This window comes from Corvus brachyrhynchos, unplaced genomic scaffold, assembly GCF_000691975.1.
Source record: "Corvus brachyrhynchos isolate BGI_N302 unplaced genomic scaffold, ASM69197v1 scaffold91, whole genome shotgun sequence".
NCBI lineage: Eukaryota > Metazoa > Chordata > Aves > Passeriformes > Corvidae > Corvus > Corvus brachyrhynchos.
In genome coordinates this window covers 5,039,282-5,050,264 of record NW_008236442.1, presented here as the reverse complement: position 1 = coordinate 5,050,264, position 10,983 = coordinate 5,039,282, and the positions used below count along the sequence as shown (strand labels likewise).

At 46.5% G+C, this 10,983-nt stretch overlaps 1 long non-coding RNA gene across 5 annotated transcripts in view; it reads right to left on the bottom strand.

The window, feature by feature from the left end:
• The window catches only part of LOC108449877, a 114,779-nt gene that overhangs the window by 10,109 nt on the left and 93,687 nt on the right, over positions 1–10,983 (bottom strand). For all 5 annotated transcript variants that reach the window (XR_001866167.1, XR_001866165.1, XR_001866168.1 and 2 more), the window contains exon 2: positions 4,297–4,400. This is a non-coding gene — a long non-coding RNA (uncharacterized LOC108449877). The remainder of the gene's footprint in view (positions 1–4,296; positions 4,401–10,983) is intronic.

Here is a 10,983-nt window from a genome sequence, read left to right as displayed (position 1 = left end):
CTACAGAAAAGAGATGCTGCTGCTTGGGGCCACTTCCCTGCTTAATTGGAGTTTGTGCTAGAAAGTGTGGGATAGGGACTTTAACCCAATATTTCTTGATTTTCTTGAAGCCTCATGGATTACAATCCTCCCTCACACCTGGGGAACACGAACACCCAGCTGCAGGCTTGGGCTGAAAGCCCAGATTTTGGCAACAATTGTTTGATTTCTAGACCTGGATCATGTGCTAATGGGCTCCATTACATACAGCCACAACTTCAAGACTGAATTGCTGAAAATCAGGTTTGAATCTCACTTTTTATCCCATGATATTCCACATGCTTTTCTTCTCTGGCCCCAGCCCAGCTGAGGTGCAGCCACATGAGTGCTGCTGTTCCCAGAGCAGCTCCTGACTCACTGCTCTTATCAGGCCAGCACAGGGCTGGGAGCAGCTCCCAAGGAGAGGCATTGCTCATGGAATTCATTGTGGCCAAAATAACCTGACAAGTTTAGAAATATAAGCAGATGCTATGAGGGAAAATATGCTTAAAATATTGAATTATATGGTAGTGGCATAGAATGGGAAATAATTGAAATTAGAGGAGAATAAAAAGAGCATCAGAGAAACATCAAACATTTTCTCTTATTTCACCTGTCAATAATGCCTCATGCATTATGAAGAAATGTTCAAGGAAGATATTTGAAGTGCCAAATAAACATTATTTGTTGGCAAGTCCCACCTGCCCAGCAGCTGCTGTACGTGAGCTTGACGGGCATTTTTCATTGGTGATAAGGAAAAAAAGCATTTGAACAGAAAACCACAGAATAATTTAGAACAGAAAAGACTCTTGAGCTCATCAAGTCCAAGTGTTAACCCAGCACTGCCAAGGTCACCACTAAACCACATCCCCAAGCACCACATCTACACCTCCTTCAAATCCCTCCAGGGATGGTGGCCCCTCCACTGCCCTGGGCAGCTTGTTCCAAGGCTTAACAACCCTTTCAGGGAAGAAATATTTCGTAATATCCGATCTAAACCTCCCCTGGGACAACTTGAGGCCATTTTCCCTCTCTTATGGCCCATTACCTGGGACAAGAGACATCTATTTCCCCTCTCTGTGCAGAGCAGTGAAGTTGTGTGAGCACAGGAACTTGGACACAGAGCCCAGATGCTCAGCTGAACATGCCAAAGGGCACTGGAGCATCACTGCTCCAAAGGGAAAATCTTCCCCTGCACACCTGTGGCAGGACTGAACTCCTGGCTCCCACATTCAGGACTTCCTCGCTTTAACATGAGGACAAATATATAAAATATACACCCAGCAGCCTGAGGGACTGAGAGGCTGGTTTCTCCAGATGCCAGCAGCAGAGATGCTGCTGATTGCCAGGCTGCAGACGGACACTGCATTTAGAAATTAAACTACAAGTGGTTGGTTGTGGGGTTTTTTTTACCGCATCAGTCGGATTTTGTGTCTGTGGGAAACTTTTCCTCAGAGAGGCTCCTTTCACAGCCACAGCAGGGATGGAGGTAACAGCATGAAATGAGAGAGCTTGAAAAGCAGTGGCGTGCTGCAGGAAGCCCGGCATCTGCATGTTAAGCTACATCTACTCCCTGAACGCCCAGACACATGAAAGCAACCCTGGATTTCTGGTTAGCAGCAGATCTGCTCGCTGCAGCCTGAATTTAAAGGTCAGGGATGTTTAGAGCCGGGGTTTTTTGCACTTAGCTGGAGCGGTGTTCATGGCTCTCCTCGGGAGGAGCGGAGGGGAAAGCGCCGTGCTGGCACAGCGGGTCACGGTCCTGTCTGCAGCAAAGGGTGCCTTGACATCAGTCCCTGCTTCCCAGTGCCAGTGGCCCTGATTCACCAGGATGTTGTAGGAGAGACACTTCTCTGATACCAGTGACCTTAACAAGAGCTTTTCAGCGCTTGTCAGGCTGTGACAGCTGAATCCTTTTAGGCACATAAATGCCGTGTGAGTGGAAAGCAGCTGAACGAAACCTTTCTCCCAAAAACACAGCCCTGAGGGAAGTATGAGACATTCAAACTCAATTTGAACCTGTCTCGTCTTCAGAAATTAAACTGGTTTTTGGCCAGGCTGAAGGTTTCCTACCTGACATGGCAATTCAGCCCTTTGGCTTCTCCCCAGGTGGCTGAAGGGGCTGGCGGGGCTGGCACACATCACCTCCCTCCCACCTCAGCAGCACCAGGGCTGGGATGCTCAGCTCTGCCTCCCGCTCCTCCTCATCCTCCCGTGGCACCCTGATGAACAGCCAGGCATGGCAGGGCTGTCATCCACACCACCGAGCTCCCCAGGATGCTGTTTCCTGCCTTGCTTTGGCACTCAGGAGCAGGTGAAGCGGGAGATAAAGAATAAAATGATGACCCTTGTCATCGCCTCCCAAACAAGCAGCACTGATGTGGCTCCGTGTTTGAATAGTCAGGGAAGGGGCAGCCACACACGCTGGATTCACTGAGATAAATGTTGGTCTCAGCTGTTGAATTCCTGGTGCTGATGAAGGCTGCAGAGAAACTGTGGGTATGCAGAGTGGATAAGAGATGAGGGCTCGCTGCTGCCTGCCAATAGATAAAGGACTCGAGTGACTGCTGCTTTGTTTGGGTTTGTGATTAGATTGATATGGCTCATGTCTTAGAATAGTGCTGATATCGGTGAGCAATTAAACAGCAATACAAGCCAAGATCCTTGGATGCGCCTGAAACGCACTGGGGAGATGGTAGGGAAGGGCCCCTGGAGAGATCCAACCCCAGAAAGCAGTGGATGCCCTCCAGAGGGTTTTTATTTCAGCTCTTCTGGACTGGTCATTTATCTCATGGTGGCCACATGGCACATAGTCCCATCTCCTCTGGAGAGGGGACACAACTTCTGAAGCCACAAGGGAGGGAGAGGTGGGCACAGGTTTGTCTCACACACCCCCAGTGACACACACACACCAGCACAGGGCAGAGGCAAAACCCCCTCAGACTTCCCCAGCACAACTGCTCATGGTGGGATTTAAAAAGACCTGATTCAAGTTTCCTGCCTTCCCCTCCCTCGCCTTCCTCTCACGGTACTGAGATGATTTCCCCCAGAACTGAAGGAAAGCACCAACCTCAGCAGCATCACTTGAGAGATGAGCTTGCCTTTCTCACAAGCCCTCGAGGTACTTGTTCAGCGCTTCGCTGGCGGGCGAGCTCAGGTCTGGCAGCCCTCAGGGGTGCCACCTGCGTCACACGGGCACTGGGGACAGCCAGCTGGCATCACTGAGCAGCCAGCCTGGCTCAGCAAGGCAGAACACCCACCTGGGCTCTGGCAGACTCTGGTTCTGGCCTCCCAGTTCCCTTGCACGAATGCATTTGTGCTTTGCTCTGCTGCCTCCACAAGCACTGCCAGTGCTGAGAGCATCACTTATCCCGGTGAGGAACGTGGCAAATATTGCTGGGGCTTTGTTCTGGGGTTTTTAGCTACTTGCTGTATCCAGATAAGTCCTGTGTCTTATTCTTGGAGTAAATTTTTGTTACTTTCTGCCTGTAAAGCTCCTACCCAAGGGCAGCACCTTCCATTACTGCAGTCCCTGGGGCATCCCTTCAGGACAATCAGTATTGGTCACTGTGAAGTCTCAGGGATTTTCTCTGCCACCAACCCCAAAGCACCTTGAGAAATTCCACGTGTCTGCCTGCCAGAGCACCACTGTAACAGAGATAAATGTGTACATCTGCCATACAGCCTGCACAGGCCCTGCTGAAGAGGGAGGAAGAGGAAAACAGATTCTCCTTTTCTCTCTCTGCCTTCAGCAAATCCACATCTGTTTATGGCATCTGATGCAACTTTACATTTACCTCTTACCTGGTTCTCTTATCTGTTCCTATTCTGGGACTCAAATCCTACCAAGGACAGCTGAACCTCCCCAGAACTCTTCTCTCTTTTCAGCTCTGTCCTCTCTGGGGGGGTTGCATTAAGTTACCCAAACTTTACTGCTCCGTTCAGGGTTCAGAGCAGAAGTCACATAAAGCAGCAGCACCTCTGTGTGTAAAGCAGAACTGATCTCAGAGAGGGGATGAGATCAGCTGCAGCTCTCAATGACCACCTGAAATTGGGTTCTATGAAATTGCAGGTAGTACGAAAAATTTCAAAATAGAGAAAAAATTCTGACATACCTAAGAATGAAAATATTGCCTGTTACTTTTAAATGCATTATTCCATGAAAAATGTGGTCATACTCCATTTAAACGTGCGACTATCTCAGGATTTAGAGCATCTGCTGAAAATTTTCATCACAAAGATAAAACAATTTAAAAGCTTTGAATCAGAGTTGCTCACCTGCAGCATCCTCATCTGGGCTCTGTTCAGGCTCTCAGGCACCAACAGCTCCAAATCCTCTGGCAGGGGAATAGGCAGTCAGAGAAGGTTTCCTTTGGAAGGAGCTGAGAGAAACAAGTTGAATCACAGGTATGGTCAGGTTAGGAACGCTAATGTCTGCTTGATTTTGGGCACACTTGTAGTTCATGTTTAGAATTCAATTCTTTACACAATTGACAGAAATGTAAAAGCAAAGAAGATGCAGAGTGAAAATATTTGTGGTTTCTTATGACAGTAAAAGACAACTTCAAAACAGCTTTAAAAATGAAGGCCAGCATTATTTTTATATTTACAGCCTTTAATGGTCTCAAAAACACGCTCACTAAATCAATGATAAGCAAGTGCTGGAGGTACAATACATAACATTCTGGACTAACAGATGTGCAAGACCACAGTCTGAACTGGGAATTCTTGTCCTGACACCACATTGCCTTTGTAGGGTCACAAGGAAGTCAGAAAACCTATCTGACTCCTTTCCCAATACCTGCCATGGGCAATAGAAATCCCAGCCCACACAAAGGGCCCTTCAGTGACCATCCACATGATCCTTCTCTTAAATACAGGTAGAGCAGGGCAAACAAAACACAGAATTGGAGGCTGATGTGAGCTCTGTTTCCTGTTTCAGTATTACCTCAGTCCTCCCACCACACCTGCTCTGGTGAAGGGAGGAGCACGTGGGGCTGAAAATTACCAAGCAGGTGTTTAAAAGACATTGTAAGCAGTTCTTCTATAGTCTAATTAGTGCTCTAATACATATTACAGTGCACAGTCATCATTATTTCCTCTTCATTAGCTGCTGAAATATAATGCATCTTAAAAAAACAACTAACCCCCTTTTCCTTTTTTTTTTAATTAAAAAAAACCACAAGAGCCTGTTTCTGCCATTACCATAACAAAGGCAATAGGAATATGATTAATGCATCCATCCAAGCTGTGTGCATTGTACATTAAACACCAAGGCACCATCTCAGCCTAATGTGAGCTCCCACATTCTAAAACACACTTGTCAATATTCACACTTGCACCAAAGGAAATGCTTGGAAAGGAAACAACAGAAGAACAGGTGTTTCCTCCTAGCAGATGCTGAATCCTATTCTTTGGAAAGAGGGAGGCCACAAGCCCAGAAGAATGCACCCAAATTATTCAAGGCATGGTCTGAGAGCAACAGGAGATCTCTGTCTTGCAGTCACTCCTGGGAGCGTGATCCATGTCAGCCCTGCACTTCTGGCTGGTGATGGCTCTCTCTGCCCGAGCAGGCAGCTGCAGGATGCAGAAATTGCTGAAACGTGGCCATTGCTCCCAGCTCCTCAGAGGCACTCTGCAGGATTGCAGGATCCTGACCAGTCCCACACATCCCAACCCCAGCCACGGCAGCACAGACACAGCTCAGGAGCCTGCTCTGCCCAGTGGCCTCAGCAACACCTCCTTCCTTTGGACATTCTGGATACAGCTCCCCACTGGGATCACCTGGGCCAAGGAAAAGGTCTTCTCCAAGCCTGTGGTCCAGGATTTCTTCAGTGGTGCAGCAGATTTGGCTGTTCAAGTCAAACAGCTGGGGTACAGCCTGCCCCCTCCTGCTGGCAGCACATTCCCTGCAGAGCCTTGTGATAATCTGGGAGACTGGGGGGTAGATCAGGAGCCAGCTCCTTTCCTGCATGCCTGTGCAGACTGGACACCCACACCACAGTCACCACAGCATCCCTAAGACAAGACATTCCCTTTTCAGCCTTCAAATTTAATTCTCCACCAAAGGCTGGAAGTTAAGATGAACTCACAGCAGCTGAGGAAGGAACTTTTTTCTGCCTGCTTGGCCTCTGACAGCAGCCCTTTAATTACAGCACATGGCAAGGCTTCAGCAAGTCCCTGATCACGTTCAATCCCCCAAACTCAACTTAAAGCTTCTCTGCAGCTCCACTCTCCACCTTCTCTGACAGAGCAATGACAGATGCTTCACAGACTGATCCCTTATGAAACATAACACCACGTCTATAATGAGGCTTTACTGCAACAACAGATTTTACTCTTCCTCTAGAGATCTCCAGAAATCTGGCCAATTTTTAGGATAATTCAAGCTCTGGAGAGCAAGAAAACCCCAAAGTTGATGCTTATCATGAAGCTGATGAAGCGGCAAAGACATCGGTGCTGTGGGGCAGTGCCCTCTGAGCTGCTCTGCTCCCAGCAGCCAGGCAGACGGGGATTTACACCTTGAACTAAACCCTGCTGAGGCTCAGGGGTGCCTCACCTGTACCTTGGCACTGTGGTGCCACAGAGGGTGAGCCTGGTCCATATCAACACCATCAACCCACTGGAAATAGCCTCTGGGTTTTCTAGGGTTTCTGGCCTTGGCTTCCAAAAGCCCCCCAAAACACAAACCAACACAGCCAGTGACTGATGCCAGGGCAGGAAAGGCTTAATGTGCCTTCACTTTAAAGACAGGGGAGCAGCAGCAAATAGGTTAAACAATTTAGCCCAGGTTGTTCAGTGAGTGCTTTGCAGAGCCTGGGTTGGGGTCGGGAGATCTTGTCTCCTGATATTGACTTGATTTAACATTGCTGGAAACACCTTAATTATTTTGTTTTGTTGTTCTGAAGAGCTGAGCATAGGAAATAGTCTAAAGCCCTGTGCAATGCTGAAAAGAAAGCTTGATGAGATTTTGTTCCTTTTGCTGAGAATACAAAGAGCAAAAGGTTGAAAGTAGATGGGCCTCTGACTTCTCCTGGTTTGCTTTTGCAGGTTGTTTTTCCTTATTTTCATTATTAATCAAGACCAGTCTGAAGTTTCCTAAGGAAAAGGGTAATGGTGTCAAGAAAATTTAACGTGTGCTCGAGATGAATTCAACGCAGCTCTATTACCTGTCGGTCAGCTTGTTCCTTCTCTCAGAGACAAGTTTACATCTCAGCTTAAGGAAACGATTCAACCACACACTCCAGGAGCTCTGTGCTGCTCCTGGAGCCACACTGAAGTAGCTGAGGAGCACAGGAGTTTGACAACGTTTGAATGCAGCACGGACATAGCATTTGATTCATATATTGATCACTCTGTGCACAATTAGTGCAGGACGTGCAAGTTTACAGCTGGTGCAGCTCCTTCCTCTTGTTTTTGGAACTAATAAAACTGACTGAAGCTGAAGTGAGGGAAGCAATCATGTTCCCTGACCTCAGCAGCGACATCCAGCAGCAGTCACGAAGCACGTGATGACATGTAAAACCATGCAGAAGCCCAGTCCCTTGGAGTTGCGCTGACTGCTCTCTCACCTGTGAATTAAAATGATTTTAAATGGATGCTTAAAGACACATGATTTTTAAATATTTTTTTAAATTGAGGTTAACCTCCAGCTTTAAAAACCTAGAGGAAGAGGGACTACTTGCCAAATTTCATTTTCAGGCACTTTTGTATTTGACAGGTAAAAATTGCAAAAATATTTCATGTATTTAAAGGCTTTTCTTCCCCTTTTTCAGATGAAAAGGTTCAGGTATTTATATTGTATTCTAATTGCTGATTACTCAACAGACAGAAGTAAATGTCTTTCACCCCTGAGACTTTTGAAGACGTTATTTTGACACGTCCACACAAACCAACGCCCACTCAGCACATCAGGATATAACTGCAAAATCAATTAATTCAACAGCTATTTCTGCAGCCCGAAGTGTAATTACCCATGAAATGTTGATGGGTTTCAGGATAGAAGAAATTCATCATTTATGCTTAACCTGGGTTGTTTTTCCCTCTCTCCCTCCCAGAAGCAGTGCTCGGATGTGCAGGGAGAAGTGATGGATGCAGGTGAGCTGGGTCTCACCCACTCTGGACCGATTCCAGCCGTTTTACCCCTCTGGAAGGTGAGGTGGAACACGGGCAGCTCTTCCAAACCCAGACTGAACCAACACTCAGCTCCCGCCCAGTAAAGACACCTTGGCAATGCCTCCTCCTTTCCCCTCTCCCACCTTTCCTCTGCTTCTCCTGCCACTGCTGGAGGCTGTCTGTGCCTGTGGATGAGGAGGTTTCTGATTCCCGTGCAGGTGTGCAGGAGCGCTCCCCTGCCTCGACGAACACATGCTTGCACAGCAGCAGCTCCACCACAGCCACTGCCCACCTGCAGCACTTCAAGGGCACACCCCGGGATGAGGCTTTCAAAAGCCCTCCCCACCCCCTGCACGGAGCTGCAGCGAGCAGTTGGCTCGGGTTATGGATGCTGGATGTTAACAACAACTCTAAACACAATAATTAATTCATTTATCTCCAACTTACAGTAGCCTTTGTGTAAAAAAGTGTTTTACGGTTGAATGATTTTAATTTTTTTTTAGCTCTATGTAAAACAGGCATCATCAGTATAATCCTTAAAATCTAATAATGATTCCATCAGTGTAAAATCATTATCCTTAGGCAAGAAGGAAACCAATTCAATTATGATGTTGGTTGAAAAATCGAGGGTGAAAAGTTGTAGTACATATTAAACTTGAGGCTGGAAAAGTTGTAGTACATATTAAAATGGTTACTACAAAATCAGTGCATCCAGGCTAACAAATGCTAATATGTTCTTTTGTTACCTTCTAATTTATATGATTCATGTAAGCCTGCAGCAAGAGAAACTTGTTTTAAAATTCATCTACATTAAAAAATAGCAATGCAATGAATTGTAAAGTTATTAGCATTCATGTCTAGTTGTGTTATTAAGCTGTACACATCAAATCGGGTAGTACAAGTACAGAAATGTCATAATGAAGTAGAACAGCATTTAATCAGAAGAATTTCTAAAGGTCATCAGAGCATCATATAAATTCATCCATGCATGACAGCAATATGAAATAAATAAGTGCAAGAACACTGTAAGAATAAACTTCATTCTGGGAGTTTTGTTTCCAATAGTAGGAGAATTAGCTGAATTTCATGCTGAGAGAACAGCTAACAAAAAAACCCTGAATTCTGGAGCTTTAATTAATGAATGACTAATAAGAGGCAGATAAGGAGTTTTACACAAGGGAGCTAACGAGGTGTGCTCCCTGATAGTTTCCTACCACAGCTGATCTCAGACGTCTCCTACAACTCAGAGAAAGTGCTCAGCTCTGTTTTTTCTTCCTCATTAGCCAGATGAGCCCTAAATGATTCCCTTTAAATAACCAATGATTTGTTAATACTTTTGCACTCATAACAACACTTTAACTGCTACAGGATGTGTATCACAGGCCTGGCACTTGGCAGCTCCAAGGACTGGAGCTATTCTGATGTTTCATGGCAATGCAGTGACTGGGATGCTCCAGATGCTGTGGTCACCCAGAGCCAGGCTCAGGTACCTGAAATCATGTTCAGGTGCACCTTGAACTGCACAAAACCCAACTGATTTCACTGGGAACCTTCTCAGAGTAAAGCCCAGCCCTCAGGGATGAAAGGCACCAGGGTCTGGCTTGGGAGGTGCATTCCCTCTGTCCAGGGAGGTGATTCGGTGCAGTGGCACACAAGCGTGATGAGACAGGCTAAATAACTAATTCATCACAGATTGTTTCTGAGGCCCTGCATGGATCAGTGGCTTGCACCTCATTAGGTGGCCTGGCAGAAAAAGGAACCCTGTGTTTCCAGGTGCTGCTGGTGCCGGAGGGACGTGGGGGATGAAGAGCTTCCCTTCTCAGAGTGGCCACTTCTGGGCAGGACCAGGAGCCCTGCACAGGGAACCCAATCCTTTATTCTGTTTGAACAGCATCCCTGGTACCTTTTAAAGACAAGGATTGGGGATTTTGTAATTCTAGTTCTTTGTTAGAGTTCAAGCAAACCCTGTTGCTCCTGCTGCAGCATCTGGGCTGGCAAGGAGAGGAAGCAGATAAAACACTTTTTCTACTTCCATGGATTTCAGCTAGACAAAGTCCCAAGCACTGAGCAGCCCTTAAAATGGATCTCTCAGCTTTCCCAGCCTAATTGCAAATGGGAATTTCTGACAAAGCAGCCACTCCTCTCCTGCTGGACCTGCTGGTCCTCCGAGCTCCTGTGCATGCCTGAATCTGTGTTGGCCCTTTCCCTCTGAAAGGAGCACTACAGCCATGGAGGACTCCTGGAATTTGGCACTACAGCAGAGAAAAAAATACAGATACTGTATATTTCTACAGTGACAAACCAGCTGGATTATCTGTGGGATTTTGTGCATCACCAAGAGGAGAAAAGAACATGCTTTTGTACATGTCGAACTAATTTGGAGAATCTCCCACTTTCCCTGCAGAGAAGTTTGTTTATTCCTCAAATCACACAGAATTAGCTTCTTCAGCACTCCCTCCTCTCCACCCTCCTCCCCAGTGCTCTACTGCTGTCCTCAGCTCAGGGCAGTGGTGCTGAACCCACAGCCTCAGATTTGAATTCTCTTCACCAGAGCAATTCCTACCCTGGGCACCAATACCGAAATCTCACACACTGGGTCATAACCTGCTAAGGCAGGGCATGACCCACGGACACACACAGAGGACATTGCATCACCATTTTCCATCTCCTTATTCCATGTGCCCCATCAAGAGAATAATTTCTTTTCTTTCTTCTTTTTTTTTTATTCTAGCGAATGACTGCAAAAAGCAACAGACAACTCCAGAGGCTGAGCACAGGCTCATGCATCATTTTCATATCTTTTTTTAATTCGTTAATGTCTGCACTAAATGAAAGAATTTATAACTGCAC